The sequence below is a fragment of the Argiope bruennichi genome, chromosome 7 (genome assembly GCF_947563725.1).
Source record: "Argiope bruennichi chromosome 7, qqArgBrue1.1, whole genome shotgun sequence".
In the NCBI taxonomy this organism is placed as follows: domain Eukaryota; kingdom Metazoa; phylum Arthropoda; class Arachnida; order Araneae; family Araneidae; genus Argiope; species Argiope bruennichi.
The window spans coordinates 96,868,286-96,888,999 of record NC_079157.1 but is presented as its reverse complement, the minus strand read 5'-3'; the positions used below and the strand labels follow the sequence as shown (position 1 = coordinate 96,888,999).

Here is a 20,714-nt window from a genome sequence, read left to right as displayed (position 1 = left end):
TCAGCTCAGAGTCCATAAGCGTACAGTGGTGCCTGTCACAGTACACTGCTCAACGTATGGTCGAAGAGGCTATATTCGTAAGACAGTTGGGTACAACACTTCTCTTTTCTTTCAAAAGATAAGTATAGTAACGACTTCTTCTCAGATTATTTTCGGTATATTCTTTTTCATTTAACTCAAAGTTAAAATCAACTCTGTAAAAAGAGGGTTTTTTTTTTTTTTTTTTTTTTTAATTTCTTCTCGCAAGAGGTTTTTTTTTTTTTTTATTTCTTCTCGCAAGAGGTTTTTTTTTATTTCTTCTCGCAAGAGGGTTTTTTTTTTTATTTCTTCTCGCAAGAGGTTTTTTTTTTATTTCTTCTCGCAAGAGGTTTTTTTTTATTTCTTCTCGCAAGAGGTTTTTTTTTATTTCTTCTCGCAAGAGGTTTTTTTTTATTTCTTCTCGCAAGAGGTTTTTTTTTTATTTCTTCTCGCAAGAGGTTTTTTTTTATTTCTTCTCGCAAGAGGTTTTTTTTAATTTCTTCTCGCAAGAGGTTTTTTTTTATTTCTTCTCGCAAGAGAGTTATTTTTATTTCTTCTCGCAAGAGAGTTATTTTTATTTCTTCTCGCAAGAGAGTTATTTTTATTTCTTCTCGCAAGAGAGTTTATTTTTTTATTTCTTCTCGCAAGAGAGTTATTTTTATTTCTTCTCGCAAGAGAGTTATTTTTATTTCTTCTCGCAAGAGAGTTATTTTTATTTCTTCTCGCAAGAGAGTTATTTTTATTTCTTCTCGCAAGAGAGTTTTTTTTTTTTTTTCTTCTCGCAAGATAATTTTTTTTTTATTTCTTCTCGCAAGATATTTTTTTTTTTATTTCTTCTTGCAAGAGAATTTTTTTTTTTATTTCTTCTCGCAAGATAATTTTTTTTTTTATTTCTTCTCGCAAGAGAGTTTTTTTTTTTTAATTTCTTCTCGCAAGAGTTTTGTCTTTTACAAGATTTTATTCCTTCACCAGAGTCTTTCTAGGTCCACTTTCTTTATACAAGAGTTCGCTACAAACAACTTTATTTTCTTTCGGTCTCTGATGGCAATTCCTGATTTCACACATCGAAACAGCTGCAAATCAATCAACAAGATTCACATAATTACTTGTTCTGGATTATAAGGTATACAGTTTCACAATGGTTATATAGTCCAGCGCCCAACAACGTGTTTCTGATACATAAATCTGTATCTTCTATTGTAAAGGCAACAACTGGGGGAAGGAGCCGGAATAGTATATAAAATAGCTATTTTGAAGCTGGAAAAATTCGACATCGTAGGCTTTTTTGCCCCTACTCCTTTTTGTTGCATATTTTTATAAGCTCACTTATCGAAGAATTGAAAATTTAGGCAGGAAATGATCATGGTTCATAATAATTTCCATGTTTACATCAGCACAAATGAAAGTGGTACACTTTGAGCTCACTTTTAATCGGGAACCACAACAAACCGATATTCTGTATCGATTGGTAAGTCCTTGAAAGGTACACTCGTGCAGCCACAGCAGTATTTTGCAGTACTGAGAGTTTTCTTATAACGACTGTATGACTGCTCAGAAATTACAGGTTATAAATTATTACAGAACAAAACTTAATATTTAAATTTCAATGAAACATTTGAGAAACAGAAACAATTATGATGTTGCAAATTTTAAGGAGTACTTTATATATCAAATACAGGAAATTAAAATTTGGAAAAATGCATTGAAAGATATGCTGTTTTGATTCTTTAAAAAAATATTTATCCCTAAATATCTGCTCTAAATTATATATCTTTAAAAATTTTTTTTGAAAGTTATGCTAAATTAACAGTATTTGATATAGAATATTATTTTAGTAAATTATTATCTGAATACTGTTTAATTTTACTAAAAGAAAATGTTCGAATGTCTTCTATCATCTGCACATGAATAGGAATAAGTTTCAGGAACAAACATGAATCACATTTAATTATTTCATTGAACATAAATTTGATCACAAAAGTTCATAAAAAAAATCTGAATATTGATTAAAATAATGAAAGCTTTTTTTTTTTTCCCCCAATTTCCAATGGAGAGAAAATTTGACAACACGAATATAAAGTTTTTCTGCAAAACAAGATAAAAATAAACAATTTATCACATTTTATAACAAAAGCTTAAACTAATTGATGCTTTATAAAGCTCATTTAACAGTTTAAGTTTTGATAATTGTTTCTATTTTAACAAAATAATACTTCAGAAACTTCACAGAAATACTAAATACATTGGTGCAAAAAATAAAGTTTAATTTCCTTTCCAAACGTTATTTTTGGAGTCTCAGTCATTCTAACAACACACATTATTAAATTATTTAACACTTTAACTGCCATGGGGTTCACTGGTGACCAGTGGTCCAATATAAATTACATTGTAAGAAATTCAACACGGTAGTCAATATGTTAATTAACGAACATAAAATTCCATAAACTTAAGGAACAAGAAACATTAAAAAAATACAAAAAAAGAAATTAAGGAAAAATACAAAAAAGGAAATTAAAAATATATTTTTTTTCTTAAATTTTGTTAATTTTCATATAATCATAGAAGCAATAAAAAACGAAACAAAACATACTCTTTCTGCTAGATACAATGCAGACATATACTGTATACATAGAATAAAATTAAGACGTCAAATATACTAAATATATTTTTGACACTGAGCTGTGTTTATTTTCAAAATCCCCAAATGGGGATTTGTCAACTAATGGATTAAAACAATAATAGCTATTTGGTGCAATACATAATAAAGGAGCAAATAATTTTAAGAGAAAAATATAATTTCATTACATAATTACCATTTAAACAATATAAAAAAATATTTTATTTCGATAGAAAGTATTTAATAAAAAAAGATTATTAACTATTATTTATATCAAAACTAGAAATTTTCATAGAATTAATAATTTTAATCAGTGAAAATTTTATAATAAATCTTTTAACTTTATAAAAAATTTTAATGAAAACTTTCGTAATTATCACTTCATGAGCAAACTGGACAACACTTTCAAAAGACAAACGTCTTCTTGGCTGTATTAAATCTTAATATTTTCAGCAGTATTATTTATAATTGTTGAATTATAATTAATACTGCACTTATAATGATAAACACCAATAAATTTTAATTATGATAAATAGCAATCATAACTTTTTTAATGTGCTGTAAGAATGTATTAATAAATTTCATTTTATCATAATTACACGAGATAATTGTTTTTAAAATTAAACATTGCTTCAAATAAATACTTTTACGTTTAAAATTTAGATATATTAGAATTTATCTTTTCTACTCAAAATGAAACTCAAACTTTATAGAAGAAACTTCAGAATACCTATATTAATTTACACTGAACCACAAGTTAATAATTTTAAATGCGCTTCAAATTTCACCAGGTAAAAATAATTGAAGAATTTTACATGATTATGAATATTGACGATTTTGTTACTTTTATAGTTAAAATATGCCCTTGATAAAAAAAAAAAAAATATCGGCATTCGAAATTACCAAACTATTGGAAAACTTCTAGAAATCGTGAGTATTGAGTACTTGATATTGAATATATTGCATATTTTTGCTATGATTCTTGCCAAAACCAGCCTCAAATTTTAAAAAAAATCTACAAAAAATTATAAAAGAAAGGTGGATTTCTTATCACATCGGTTTGAATTGACCTCACGATAAAAAAAAAAACCTTTTCAGCATCAAATATTCAAGTTCACTGCAAAAATAATTGAAAAAAAGCTGGAAATCCTAAACTTAGTGTTAAAAAAATGAATAAAAGTACAAATGGAATTAAAAAAAATGAACAAGAGTGCAAAATATTGTTAAAATGCTCTATTTGCTTTTTCGGGTGTAAGAGGATTTCATTAATATTTCGGTTAATCGGAATCTCTTTCCTCTCTGAGATAAACAAATTGATAAATTGAGGGAATTAATAAATCATTTATCATTCCATTACTAAAATTACTCCCTTCAATATCCCAGAAGATTTGAGTTATTAGTTGAGCTGCATAAATCTTTAATATCAGTAGTACCGATTATTCCCAATAAGATTGTAAGATTTTTGTAAAATATAAGAAGCGTTGAAGTTACGAATTTGTTTCTAAATAAATTTGTGCATCCAATTTAGGTAGAATTCCTATTCTTGAATAAACCAATGAATTAATTTAAACACTTAAGAAAACTTTAATATTTAAAAGAAATAAATGTCTCCTTTCAATTCCGTAATCTCCAAATTTCATTTAGTTTATACATATATAAAGCGAGAAGAATGCGAACTATATCAGAAATTTTATAATTAACATATACACCAGCAAGAAGATTACCGTAATCATAAAATTGTGTTTTGAATTTAAAAAAATAAATGATAAAGTTGTCTAGCAGTAGATGCCTTTTCGTGAGTAACCCATAAGCATTTGATATTTATTTTTAAACATTGCTATTAAAGGATTTCGTGCAAGGCAACTTTATCAATTCACTTCAAAGGTAAGCAAATTGATACGAAGCGATTCAGAAATCTATTCCTCGATTAAATATTGACAATTTTTTGAAAAAATATGTTAAAATTTTTTAAATATGGAATTATCTTATTTATGCACTAGCAAATAAGGAAAACTACAAGATTTGAATATTTCGATTCATTGGCAAACGGAGAGGGTTTCTTGGAGCAATCTTACAAAAAATGTAATGAATTTTGAGCAATCCACTAAATTAATGTGTATTTAATTGCTCGTAAATGTAATAAACATATTTCTAACAAGTTCGAAGAAAATATTTGTCGGCAATCTCGAAATGTACTGCTCTTCCTTAATTAGATTAAAATATAATACATTTAAGAATTAAGTAAAAAAGAATCCATAACACTTTAAAGCAAATACAGAGGCGGACAGTACTTATTACAAGTTTGAGACTTTTACTTTATCAGGAGTTTCATATTGCAATCAGACTTTACTTTCTGATAGGGTTATTCAGAATTTTTAGACGAAACTTTTGAATAAATGCCACACCGAAGTTCTTGAGGAAATGTCAGTCATTCAGATAAATAATCCTTTGAATGACTAGTGATTTTAAATAATGTTAGCGCTTTTATTTCATTTTACAAATATGTTTGAATTTCGGGAAAATTATTACAGTTTTTCGGAGAATTACTAAACTTTTACAGCAGTTGTCTTGATAAGGCGAGATATTTTTTATAACATATAAAAAACAACAGATTATCTTAATATCCAGTTTTAGAACACAAATTCTATTTCGAAAAGGATCCTGTAATTCTTTCTGAGGGGAGACAACAAGGACGACTCCTAGACCAACAACACCTGATCAATAAAAGTGCACATGATCCTGCGTATAGATTTTATTTTCATTAACTGGGATTCGAATTTCCAATCAAGAACTTCTTAGCTATGTATCAAAAGAATAGAAATTTTATACAGAACTTTTCTGCGACATTCGATTATAAGTCAGTTAATTTTTTTATAAAAGAGTTCAAGACTTCTGTCCATTAATATTTTTATATCGTAATACTTTCGCCGGTTTACAGATAAAATCAGATACATTTAATTTGGAGATTTTCCATCTAAGGTTTCTTTCCAGGTAAATTTTCAAATGTACTTTTGAAAAACATTATTAAATAATAATGCGGATGTTCATTTATTATTTTAAGAATGGAATCGTATTTGAAGTTCATGCAATTTTAGACTGGAATTGTGTCTTCAATAATGTATTCGCATTAAAATTAACCATAATTTGATCTTGAATTCATAATTTATTAGACATATCATTAACAGCAAATATTTGAATTTCCTGGGCATTCAGCCTTCATGAGATTTCTAGCATATTATTTATTTTTCTATTAGTTTTAGAACTGTTTGTACATTTGTCTATTCGCTATACTAGGCATTTTGTAAGCTTATGAAAATGTCCCTTAAAATGTTCTATTAATATTCGGTTTTTCCAAGGCGATGAACAGGCGATTTTTCTTTTTATTTCATCAGCAAAAACTAAGTATTGTAAAGATAGAAAAAGCAGAAACCGAGTCAAAAAATTCTCAAGAAATATAAGTCAATAAAATATTTTGCATTATACCTAGAAATGCTTTTTCCTAACTAATTACTTACTCAAACATCCTTAACTGTATGATTTTGAAAGATTTTTTCCAATTTAATAAAAATATAAAGTTGCATAAATTCATATGGATAAAAGTAAGGAATGCTGGGAAGAGAATTTTAAGAACTAAATTCAGACGTATTTAATAAAAAATTATATATTAATAGCTTAATTTCAATTAAGGAAAAAAAATTGAGAATTAAAGGTTATAAAAAGTGACAGACGAAAATGTCAGAAATTCGACAAATTTTATTTTTGCATATATCTGACACTAATAATATTCATACTTTTATCTCGTTTTCATTGAGAAACTTTTGTTACCTAATATATATAATATCACCATCATTACACAATAAAAGTTACAAAGTGCATCTAATTGTCCTTTGCATGCTCTTTTGAATTTAGAGGTATACCAGGCATTTTTGACAATTAACACATTAAAAGGCAATGCTCATTTGATATACAAAGTTTATTTTTTGTGCTAGAATGCAACACAGCCCTAAATCTGATTAATGAAGATAAATATAACATACCAAACAATTAGTAAAATATTAATTTGAAACTGTTTAAAAGCAGAATATGATGTCTCAAGGAATGTCAGGATTTGCGCTTTAATCAAAATTTAAAATATTTCAGATTAAGAGTTTCGATTGATGTTCCACAGTTCTTTGATTTTGTGCAGTTAAATTTAGTTGCACAACCATATATTAATATTTTTCTGAACTGGTGGCAAATCATTCGTAATATTTATTTGATCTCCAACTTTTTAAAGGCAAGTTTAAATATTTTTAACTATAGATATTCAAATTGTCGAACTAATTGAACGTTTTATTTTATCATTCATATAGCAAAATACATTAAATTATTATAAATTAAATTTAAAATAAGAATATTGGAACTTAATCTGAAAACGGATTGGTAAAGAGAGATGTGCTCATAAAGAAAACTAGCATAAGGATTAAAAACTGAAAGGCAATATGTGCTTTACAAAGTAATATCTGCGCTGTATATATTTCACAGTATGGCAGCATCGGATGATGAATAATATTTAAGGAGCAGGTGAAATTAAGAATCTGTCGCCTGAAAATTCAGAAAAAAATTACTCTTGAAAGACCGAAAATTCTACTAGGGTCTAGGGCACTAAACAATCTAATTTAATATAATATGTTAATGTAATCTAATTTAATGTAAAGATACATTGTGTTTTCATGCGATGGCCAAGTCAATATATTTATTTAAACCATAAAAGATTTTTAATATTGATATGGTCACTACAAGATGTTGTTAGGTTAGCTAATTAAGTAATAACTTAAGCCAGAAGGACCCTTAAGTATGAACTGAATAAATTGACCGACTTGGTATTACATGGATCTCACAACTTTTTACGATAGAAGAACTGAGTTACGAGACTTTGTTTTTTTACAAGTTATGGTTTTGATGGCATTACTTAAACATCCTCAACTGTATGATTTTGAAGATTTTTTTTTCAATTTAATAAAAATTTAAAGTTACATAAATTCATATGGATATAAGTAAGGAATGCTAGGAAGATAATTTTAAGAACTAAATTCAGACTTATTTAATAAAAAAATTAAATATTAATAACTTAATTTCAATTAATAAAAAAACTGAGAATTAAAGTTTATAAGCATAAAAAGTGACAAAGAAGAAAATGTCAAAAAATCAACATAGTTTGTTTTTGCATATATCTGACACTAATAATATTCAAATTTTAACTCGTTTTCATTGAGAAACTTTTGTTACCCAATATAATATAATATCCCCATCATTACCCGATAAAAGTTAAAGTGCACGTAAGTGTCCTTCACATGCTCTTTTGAATTTAGAGTTCAACCAAGCATTTTTGACGATTAGCACATTAAAAAGCAATGCTGATTTGATATACAAAATTTATTTTTTGCACTAGCATGCAACACAGCCCTAAATCTGATTAATGAAGATAAATAAAACATACCAGACAATTAGTAAAATATTAATTTGAAACTGCTTAAAAGCAGAATAGGTTATCTCAAGGAATGTCAGGATTTACGCTTTAATCAACCATTTAAAATATTCCAGATTAAGAGTTTCGATTGATGCTCCACAGTTCTTTGATTTTTTTTTTTTTTGCATTTAAATTTAGTTACACAACTATATATTGATATTTTTCTGAATTTGTGGCAAATCATTCGTAATATTTATTTGATCTCCAACTTTTTAAAGGTAAGTTTAATTTTTTTTAACTGTAGATATTCAAATTTTCGAACTAATCGAACGCATTATTTTAACATTCGTCTAGCAAAATACATTAAATTTAAAATTAAAACTAGCATAGGGATTAAAAAAAGGCAATATGTGCCTTACAAAGTAACGCCTGCGCTGTATGAATTTCACAGTATGGCAACATCGAAGGATGAATAATATTTAAGTTGGGAGCAGGGGAAATTAACAATTTGCCGCCAGAAAAATCAGAAAAAAATAAAAAAATATTCTAAAATTTAATTTGATAAAAAATTAACTCTGAAAAAGAATTTATTTTATAAATTTAGCAATAAACCGTATGTAACTTAAAGTATTTTTTTAAAAGATGGACAATTTTAGTTAAATCGTTTGGTTGATAAAAATTATACAATTCTCACCATTTTTCACATTTGCCTCTAGTTTGGGCTTTTACTTTATGGCCTGTTCAAGAGCATTCATTCCCCAAAACTTTCAAATGAATATACTTGTATTTTTATCTCTGCAAAATTTCAAAAATGAAAAGAGGAAACAATGAATGGATAAATATTCAAAATCATCTAGACCATTGCATTGACCAAGACCAGCTCTCGTCTAAAGACCAACTGACGTGTAATCGAACAGAATAAATACAACTACTTCCGAGCTCAGGATGGCAGCAAATAGGAATCGACAGGATTGGATTAAAAATAAATTTTATAACAACGAAAGGCGATTGAAAGATTATCATGTAACCTCACTAAGTCATAATCTCAAAAGATTCAAAACGCACCGATTCGGGCAATATCTGAACTTTCAAAAGAACAAAAAAGCTCACAGCCTCATAATTCATTTTCACAAACACCAAATAAAAAGTATTTCACAAGCTTTCCAAAAGTCCAAAATGATTCAATATTCAAATTTCAATCTAGATAATGGTTGGAGTGCTGGCCTTAGATTAATCAAATAAGATCAATTTTTTGAAAAAAAAAACAATGCAATTTTTTTTATTTGATTTTATTATATATCAACAATTCGGTAAAGCAGAAAAAAATGTATAGCTCTAAATGTATGGCTTCCTCAACAATTTTACCCCGTAACTCAGCAATTTGACTTGCTTTGCTATGGAATAATAATTTCGAATGGACAGTTTTTATATTCAATTGGAAACAAGTAAGAAAATCCACTATTTTAAACCAGGATTTTGATACAATTTTTAAACAACGGCTTAATAAAATAAATAATAATTAATTATGACAAGAGGTTTAAAAACAAAACTATCATATACAGGTGAAATTCTTTCTAAATTGTGTAACATTAAATTTCAATATTACATAAGGATCATATCTCTTCAGTTCTATTTAGCAGCTGCAGTGCAGTTAAATAAACAGCTTCAGTTCACCTTTATAGCCATACCGAAAGCATTCCACAGTTTGCAAGTCAATATGCATTTCTTCACAATTTTCAACTGGTATATATTGGGCCATTGAGAAGATTTTGAAGTCGGCATTTATGTTAACTTTTTTTTTTCGTTTACGAGATAATAAAAAATGTAGATTGAAATTTCTTTCATTACTTTGGATTATTTTAAAATTATCTTTTAATTATATCAATAAACTGTTTAAATGATTGCTTTTTTTTAAATCCAAATTGGTGCTCCACATTTTTTTCTACAAAATTTTATACCATTATTATTTTCATGTTCTTTACATAATTCAAATAAAATATTCAAATTACTGATTAAAATTAAGTCAGGAGTTACGGTTAATAATTCTGGTATAAGATTTCTAAAAATACATTTGGTGCTGAGTGTTTTCATAATCCTTCTGTTAAAACTTTTCTAACAGACAAAAACATTAGAACCACAATAATATTAATTTAATATGTGTTGCATACATCACTCGCTTTAGAATGTTAAATATTTAAAAACAAATTGTAAATCCGCATCGAAAATTTAAACTTTATGTCATTCTATTTATTTAATAACACTTTACCTTTGAAAAATAGAAAATTTGTTCAAGCATATTTAACTTATTCGATATTCTGTTCCACCAATTATCTTTTTTTCCTCATTATAGCATCATTGAACAATAAATTTATCAATTTAACTTTATTTATAAAGCAGATACATTCAATTCAGTATTTAATTTCTACACTTGTCCTCAAAAATTGGACAAAAGTTATTCGAATTAAATTATTTCTAATTCTCAAGAAAACTGTCAAACGAAACATATTTTATTAAATTCTTTCCGAATTAATAAATGGCAACATTTTTCTTTTTACCTCCCTATTTTTCGATTCGTCCAAAAAACCAAATTTGAAAAAAGAGATCGAATGGCAAGCATGAACTCAAACAATCCACCTCAACTAAGTTTTTACTTTCAGAAAAAATATCTTTCCACCTCCAAATTTCAGTTCATTAAAACACCGATTATATGCCTTTAAATAGACTGACTTAAACTGAAGTATTATTAAAATCACGTAAATGAAATTCAAATAAATAATTGATTTTTTATTATTAAATATTTAATGCTTCTCTTAGTACCAATTTAATGCAAATTTAATTAAACGCAAAACTTTTTTTAAACTTACTAGCATATTACAGCATAAATTATTATTGAAATAATTGACTTCTCAAATCAAATAATTATAAAATTAAAAGGAATCCAGTTTTATAGCGTTTCTGAGTACTAATCATATTTCTAATTTTTTATGATTTATGCGCAATCAAAGCAAGACTTTAATTGATATATTGTAATCCTCATCCGACACATTGACTGGTTTGGTTATATTAACGTCCCGTTTGAAGCAACACTTGGTCTATTTTAGGACGTAACTCGTAATTTTGAACTGCGGTCAGATGACGAGGACGACACCTGAGCTGGCACCCCACTCTCCACACCACACCAGCTAGAGGACGTTTGGTCAGGACGGATTTAACGTGCAACTGACCCCCTTACACGACGGTTCTTCGGTGGAATCGGGTCTCGAACTTGAAACCCTCCGGTTCCGAAGCTGAGACCTTACCACCAGGCCATCGCTGCCCCCGACACATTGACTGAATATTATGAATAGTATTATGAAATGGATTCATTTCATTGATTATTTTCTCATTCGTGTTTTGACATAACTTGAAAATTTTTCTGACGTTCATTGCAATTACAAAGGAATACGAAAAAACTTTATTATCGCTTTAATTAGTATTAAAGTAGTATCTTTGATCATTGAAGGAACGATTTTTCTCCAGGTTCTTCAAAACAATATTTTAGAAAAAAGGGAAAGACGTTTTAGACATGAAAGATTTTTTAAAACATTTGAAATTCTCATACAAATAAAAAGTCTTCACTTTTCCAATTTCTCTTTCCTCATTTTTATATCTTTCCTAACCAATGAAAAAAATCAACTTAAATGCAGGAATGTCACAAAAATGAAGAGATTTCAGAGGAGACGTGATAAATTTTGAAGCACGCCTTGCACTTCAGGTACTTCCCTGTTTCAGCTGGCTTTATAATATTATGCAGCGACATATTAATTCTGATGTTTTCTGTTTGAAAACCTTATTCAAGCACTAAAAACAAAATACAGAAACTACAGTCTAGGCAGATGGTGAATTTTAACATTCTGTAGCATGTGGAAAATAAGCACCAACTCATACAGCATTTACAGGGGCCAATAAAGGAACTCTTGGTCTGATTAACCATTTAGAAAATGTATCCAGAATTAAAAGTTTGAGTCAGCCTTTAATAATTCATAAACAAATATGATATTTATATTAGCATGATATGTTTATTAGCAAAAAGATTTCATTAATTCTTATTGGCATCTATCCATTCAAGGACATATTGTACATTAATAAATCATATACAGGTATGGAAGTTCAATTAAAGGCTCAAATTCGTAAGCTGGCAAGGTATGTGTATTAAAGATTGAAATGCATACTTGCAACAGTTACGTTGGTAACTACTGCCTTTATAAAACAAACATTATTTTCCCCCTTTCTCAACGCTAATTTTCTATCTGGAAATCGCGTCATAGTTTCCTAATACGTTGCAAAAGAATAAAGGTCTAGCATGTACAAATTAAAATAAAACTTCCTACTCTAGGATCACACAATTTCATGAAGTTCTGGTTTAGTTATATAACTCTTGCAACAGTTTCGGATTTACGAGTAGGAATCTATATGGAAAGATTAGTTTCCGGCCGGATTCAAACTTGAAACTCAAAGCTGTTTTACACACGAGGCCCCATTCAATCGCTTTTACAACTCGGTAGCTGCGTAGCTGATGCTACTGGCTGAAACGGAATACAGACATCCCGGATTAAAATTTGGTAAGGCCCTATGTAATTTTAGAATTGAGGCTGCCTTTCTAAGGACTTACGACTACGCAGCTATGGAGGATTGCTGGTTGAGTGACAGGGAGGTATAGGCAGGCCAGATTTAGACTTTGGTGGGGTGGGGAGAGTGCGAAACAAAGAATCTCATTGACATAGGCAGATCAGTAAGTTGATCACTAGTTGCCAAAGAAATTCATGCAAAGTGTAAATTCTCTGAATTATAAAATAGTAGGGCTACAATGCGGAATATACGGTATATGGAGTTATTAAAATTGAATGAATTTAAGCATAACCACTTGCTTATAAATATTTAGTGGTTGTGGGGTATTTTGCTTGTAGATCCATATTAAATTATGTTAACTATTTCCTTATAATAAATTATTATTATGAACCGACAGCATTTAGGTCCACATTATTCATTTTGGAAATAAGTAAACCATACTATATTTTTTTCAATAAAATATCTAGCATTTTTATAACACATCTCTAAAATATTAATATGTTAATTGCGTATGACGAAATATTTCGTCATACACGAGTTTCTACTACAATGAGCATAGCGAAATTTTTCGACTTGGATATTTGCTTTAATATTTTTAACGTTCTAGTGACTCCATTGTGAAACGAATTGAACAAATCTTTATTCCCCAGTTAACAGGTTAAAAAAGTATCAAAGAAATAAAGACTGATTTTTAACTGAGATATAAAATGGGAAAAATTACTTCAGCTGCCGAGATCGGGAAAAATTAATAAAAATATATATATTTCCGTGAAAATATTAACAAAGCGATTTAGTCAAACTGCTGAAATCCGCAATTAAATATATTAATTTTTATGTGAAGAACCTTATGTTTATTGCATGGGGCCTCTAAATGTTTCCTAAATCCGCCACTGATTCTGAGTTGTGCTTATTAAATGTCTATTTATCGGCAAAGAAAGTTTTTTTGTTTTAAAGTTTAATTTAAATAAAACCGCCTCTCATATCTATTTCACCATTCTTGGCCAAGACTAGTGAAAAATATATCACCCAATTCCCTTTAGATGAACGCAATAAATAAAAAATCCATCACATTTATTTGACAAGCTAAGATGCAGGAGCAGAAACTGTGGCTTGCCGAACACTGTGGGATTTGTTCCCGGTCATTAGGAATGTCGTGTTGAGTGAATTCCACGAAACGCTCGAAGAACGACAGTGACGAGGTGGAGTGAGAAGCCGAATCGAGACGCTTATCAGACGGGTGGGACTCCCTCAACATTAAACATGCACAGTTAAGTAATTGCATTAAAACATTCACGAATGCATAAATGTATATTTATAAATACGATTTCATTATAAAAGCATGCAAATTTATAATTAAAAACTGAACCTTTGTATTCTGAATACTTTTAATCAAGTAAAATATGGATTTTTTAAATTGAGTATTTTTAAAAAATAAAAATTTACATTAATCAGCAATTTAAAAAAATAATATGGCGAATAATGAATGTGGTGATTTAAAATACAGCGACATTTCATTAGCAATATACGCAGTTACCAATTAGAGAAATGTATACTTTTGGACGATGATACATTCACGAACTATGTGATTTCTCCCTTCAGAACGCGGAATTCCGCCGTAATTGAAGTTTATTAAAACTATTTTAATGAAGTTAATTTCAATTGCGAAATACTGAAATATTCATTGATTAGGAGACATTTTGAATTTTGGGGTAGCGGAATTTTTTTCAAATTTAAATTAAAGAAATAAACTCCAGAAATATCAAAACTACCAATAAAATAATCGTCTCAAACTGTCAGTTAGTAAGGTAAATTTTGATATTTAAGAAGAAATTTACTAAATATAGGTTGAAAACACTTTGTTGCTAAAAGTGCAAAAGAGTTCAATTCTGGCCACATGAATGCTGAAAATGCAAAAAAAAAAAAAAAAAAAAAAAAAAAAAAAGTCGATAATAAAATACTTCTGATGTTTTCTAATTAGTAAATAAAAAAAGAATAAGAATTCGAAACTTTTAATTATTCTTTAATTTGCCATTTTAGTGATTGTTTATATTTTGTCTTACATGCAGTAAAACGATGACTGAATATAGAAATTTTATAAAGTTCTGAGGATTAAGAAGTTTGATTTCTTAGAACCTTTCTCCTTCGCATAAAATGACGCGTTTGACTCGAACATCGAATTACAGAATTTTTAATTTTAAATGAACACTTAAGTGAAAGTGAAGTATTTTAAAATGCAAAAATCACTACTTAGAAACACTTCATTATCTCAACTGCCATTTTATTATTTCAATTCCTATAAAAATGTACGATCTAAATAGGATATGCTATTTAATTAGGGAGTAAAATAAAATCGAAAGACAAGGGCTTCAATGTCTAATTAAAAATTTAAGCATTTCAAAATTACCAAAATAATTTTAAAAATTAAAAATATTTTTTTTAAAATTGTGATTGCGGTTTTATAAAGCACTGGTTGTAAGACTAATGATTGCGTATTAATCGATTTGATTTCCGAGTTCTTTAATTAGTGAAGAATATGAACATATTTATTTGCAGAACCAGAAAGAATAAGTATAAGAGCATAAAAGTTTTTTTTTCTTTCTAACTCTATTTCTGATTTATAGCATTTAATATCTAATTTTAGTAATCAGACACAACAAGCAAGATCCATCTTTGTTGGAAAGTAATTATTAAAAAAAAAAAACTATTTTATGAATACAAATGAACGAACTGTAATTGTAATGCTAGGAAGTACCATGAATGAAAGAGGCATGATTATAAGCCATTGTGAAAAAGGACCTTCAGAATGCAGAGGTTTAAAAAAAAATTATGATGCATGCTAGAATACTTACCAAAAAACTGAATCAAAACACTTAACATTAACAAAATACTACTATTCCACACTTTTTTTTATTTTTAAAAATTATCCAAACATCATTTAATGTAGGAAAGTACATTTGTCCTCATTTATTCCAATATGACACGAAATAGCTACATTCTTTAAACTTACAAGATAAGTAATTTAACAATAGGAAGGAAAACTATCTTGAAAGAAGTGCCGTTAATCATATGCGATACAAATAATTCAATAGATGAGACACTGAAATTTGTTTACAAGTGAAATAATCAGAAGAATTTTTGAAAAATATATAGCAGTAAATGCTTTTCAATTAAAGCGACATCACGGTCATTACTTCAAACTGTTTCGAATAATTTAACCAATTAATTGTTTCGACCTCTTCGAAAAATACGTATATAATTGTCATAAGTATATATATTATAAAAAATATAATAATTAGTTACAAATATAATAATTAAACAATTATTATATAAATAGGATATTTATATAATAGTTTAATTAACCACTTTATAAACTTGTCATAACAAAAAATTTAATTTTTCCATGGCGAGTATACTCGCCAAAAATAGATAACTAATGCTTTTCATTGTTCCTACAAATGTTTAAAAATTTGTCCGTAATTAATAAGAAACGAATTAATATTTAATTTCCGGTACAGTGTAGCAAACGTTAGAAAATGATAAAGTAAAGATTTGATCATTCTGATTGTCTGGCTCATTTCAAATTTTGAGAATGAGCCGTAAAAAAATTAATTTTTTTAGCATGATTAGCATTAATAAATATATTACAAATCGAATTTTTCTTTATTGAAGCCATTGCAGATTCTATTATAAATTAGCAGCAAACTAACTCAGCACAAAAAATCAATTGTGCTTTCAATACACAATTTGTTTATACATTTATTTTAAGAGATTGAGAAAAATAGACAAAACTATTTTAAGTATGAATTAATATTTTGTAGGAGTGCCAATTGAAATTCTAAGCTCAATACATATGTTTTCATACCTTCTAGAAGAAATTAAAAGTTATTTCTTCTAGAAAATATTATGAATTTCAAGATATATTACTTTTTTATAAATATGATATATTTATTACAGCTTAGAGCTTTATTTCAAGAAGAGTTTAAATTTTACATCTACTTAAAGTTCATATGTATCCTAAATAAATTCAACTTATGGCTTAACATTTGGTGAAATCGAAACCGAATCCCTTGATGCCTTAGAAAAAAAGCATTTTAAACATTGCTATATTAAAAATCCTATAATACTCACATTTTAATAAAATACTTTCCGTCCAAATAAAAACTATCAAAATCACTCCAATCAATAAATGAAATTGCCAGTAAAGCCTTTTTGATAATAGAAACGGAATAACACTCACCCATGGGTCACTTGTAATAATTAAAGACATGCCAATAGACTGTTCATAATAGACATAAAAGACGGTTTTCTCTAATCCGATCTGAAACAAATGTATTTTAATTCAGGTTCAGTTCAGTTCAGTTCAGTTCAGTTAAATGCAATATTCAATAAGAACATGCCCATTAAACTGTTTTTATTAGCGTTTATTACAAAATTCCAAACAAACATCCTTTTCTAACTTCATCAACTCATAATATATATATATTTCACTCATCCTTCATCTATTCTGCAGGTTCGAAATACTATTTTCATCCCATTTACCCGACATACATTGCACAATTGCCGACATAACAAATAACGAAGGAAACCAGCCGTTAGAACACCAAAAGAATTACGAGAACTGCGAAGAATTCCATTGCAGCTGTCTTTTAAAGTGAAAATTCAGACGATTTCTTAAATCATGAATTCAGACGATTTTTAAAGCTCATACTGACAGTTAAAAATTGCAAAAGAATAAATATTTTCTGTTCAAATTCACAGTTAAAAAAAGAAATAAGAAAATAACTTTATTAAATAAAGAAAGTTAAGCTTATAAATAATTTTTAATTATAATAAAGAACAAAATTAAAATCTTTAATCGATATTTTTTTAATATTTTTAATTTAACATTTTTCATAATATTGTTGTAGTTAATGTGCAACTCAACCATTGCAAAAGGTAAACAAAACAGCATTAGGGTTGCCATATTGGCGAAAAACTCAGGGACACACTATTCTTTACTTTATCCCGAATATTTTGACGATTACAATACTTCCCCCATACTTCGTTTACGAAAAACTAAAATAAAGTAAAGCACTAAAAACTGAACCCGTTTTTGCAGCGCGAATTACCAACTGCTGCTCAAGCAAAATCAAATTCAAATAGAAACAAGAATAGAATATGATAAGATTTAAGATGCTAATTTATAGCGGTTGGTAATTTTTATAAAGTGGAATTCAATGCAGATAATACCCACAGGATTTATTATACTACTCTTAATTGTGAAACAGACGAAACTCGCAAATGTACCACCAAAAACAAATTAGCAAATTGCTACCCTATGAGCAGGCTTGAATAATGTGCTTCTAACTTACGAGAAGAAAAAAAGCATATCTTTACTCTGTGTATATTAAAAATTGTTGAAATTATTGGTTAAAATTGAAAAAAGGAGAAGAAATTATCGACAACTAATCGCCAAATCTTCACCGTTAATTAATAAGTACTTTATTATATTTATTTGAAGCTTTGCGAATTTTACTATATGTAGATGTGGGTTCGAAAATTCTGATCCAAGAAAATTAAAGTTAGGATTCATAATGAAAATGCCATCTTTACAACAAACACAAAACAAATCAATTTAAATATGAAATAATAACAAATAAAATAAATCCGATACAGAAATTACATTAACATCATCTAGATTCAAATTCGGGTTCTTACATAATATAGAAATCTAGAGATTTTGAAAATAGTGCAAATCGAGAGAATGGATACATTTATATTAGATTCTCTAATAACAATAAGAATTTAGAGCACAACATAATGAACAGCTGACAATATGTTATTAACACATTTATTGCTACAGGCGAATGACATGCAAACTTTAAAAATTGAAGACAGTAAATATAATCACTTTAGACAATTTATAAAAGAAAAAGAAAAGTAGACTGATCCTACAAATATTTACTATGTAGCAAAATCAAGTTTACTTGAAGTCGCTAGTAAGCTTCTAACGACTAAAATCTAAATTCGCCATACAGAAAATAGTCATCAGATAACAGCATCCGTCTGGAGGAATACGTTAATCATATTTAAAAATAAAATATTGCAACAAAATAAACTTACCGGATTGCCGCAGTTTAAAATAAATTCTTGATGGAAATCACAGATGGATTCAGAATAGCTGAGCACAATGTTGCTGCAAAATTTTCTCTCTTGCCGTTGACATCCAACTAGGAACTAAAGGGAAAATAGAGTTTCAACCAACCGCACGAGCTAATGCGCGCGCAAATGATCATATTTGAAGCCGTCTTTCTAGAAGGTTCAGGAAAAATTATGCAGGTGCATTGAAAAATGTTAGATTTCCAACGGAAACTGCCTTTTCTCTTTTTTACAGCATTTTTTTTCATACCAAATGTTTATAGCCCAGCATCCACTTGAATACAATTAGAAAAATTCCAGCATTTGTTTATGACTTTACTATATAATTATTATAAAATGATTCGAATCGTCTCCTTTTTTTCTTCTTGTTATCATTAAATCCTTCATTTTAAAAGTATTTAAAAAATTGAATTTTATATACTTAATTATTAATTTTTAAAAGATTCTTTTCAATTTTTCATGTACATAAAGTAGTAACAATTCTCTAAATAATAATTCTTTCCGATTCATTATATTTTGACAAATCTGAAACTTTTCTTTGCATCGTTTGTCTAGTTTAGGTGAGACAATGCCGGTTCGGCATTTTTTTACTCAATACCAGTTGTAGGCATGTTTACTGTATGTTTTTGACATACAGTAACATGCACATAATGAATCCTATTTTTTAATAAACGTCTATATTTGACTTCACATTCTTAGCTTAATCAACAAATTATTGGTTTATTTTAAATTGCTATTTTTTTTATTTTAGTAACTTTATGAAATGCATATCTACCCGTTTATTATGCAACTATTAATCAAATCATTATGAAATTCAATTAAAAATAAATATTTTCTGAACCAAACTAATAAAAGATGGATTGCATTTAGAGAGCGCTAACGCTGCTACAACTAAAACATAAATGAACTTAACAAAAATAGAAATAAATATTAAGTTCAAATGCAAAAAAGGAACCAAAAAGAAAGAAATGTTGAATACGAAGAAGACATGAATGATGAAGTTGGATACTGAAGACCTTTTCGAGGGTCACCCTCAGGCAGGAATTCCAACCAGGGATTTTTTCTGTGAGGAATCTAACTATCGTCCAAAATATTGACCCCTCGAGACCCGAAAGTACCATGAAATTGGGGTTTGGATTTTCGGGTCCCGAAGGCTCAATATTTTGGACGATAGTTAGACCCCTCACAGAAAAAAATCCCTAGTTTGAATCCCTATAATTTCTTTTCGTTCTTTCATCATTTCTTCTTTTTGGATTAATCATTTCTTTCTTTTTGATTCCTTTTTTGCATTTAAACTTAATGTTTCTCTAATTTGGTTTATTTATTATATCTCATGCCTATGCAGCGTCCACGCTTGTACACTATATTATTTAGAAGGTGATTGAGGCTTCTGACACGTTCGCTGCATAATTCATGCCTCTGACTAGAACCACTATAAAATAAGATGATTACTTCTTTGCTTTCTTTTCGAAAATGACAAAGACGACATCAAAACAAGAATTACGCCAAATTTTGTGAAAATACGACGGCAGTGCATGATTTTATTTCTGACTTCTCTAATATATATTTAAATTCATGCGTTGCTATTTGTCAGATTGTCACGTCACATTGTTACAAAATGAAATTCAGAATAATAAGGACACCTGTTATATATTGTTATATGATATCGACATGTTCATATGATATAAAATTCATTGTTAAAAATGAAACTAAATTAAATTTGGAACGATAATATTCTACGGACAACAAAGGAAAATTATGTTCTATCACTTTATTATACTCAGCAATATTTTACACTTATTCCTAAAATGACAGAACTTAATTTACGCCCTTACGTCCCTTTCCATCTTTTATTTGTGCACGTAGAGCATGACAAACGCTGTC

The 20,714-nt window shown here is 28.3% G+C and overlaps 1 long non-coding RNA gene across 1 annotated transcript in view; it reads right to left on the bottom strand.

The window, feature by feature from the left end:
• Positions 1-18,927, bottom strand: part of LOC129976245 (uncharacterized) — a 256,684-nt gene extending 237,757 nt beyond the window's left edge. Inside the window, exon 1 of the long non-coding RNA XR_008785106.1 lies at positions 18,795-18,927. This is a non-coding gene — a long non-coding RNA (uncharacterized LOC129976245). The remainder of the gene's footprint in view (positions 1-18,794) is intronic.
• Between the last annotated feature and the right edge of the window lie 1,787 nt (positions 18,928-20,714).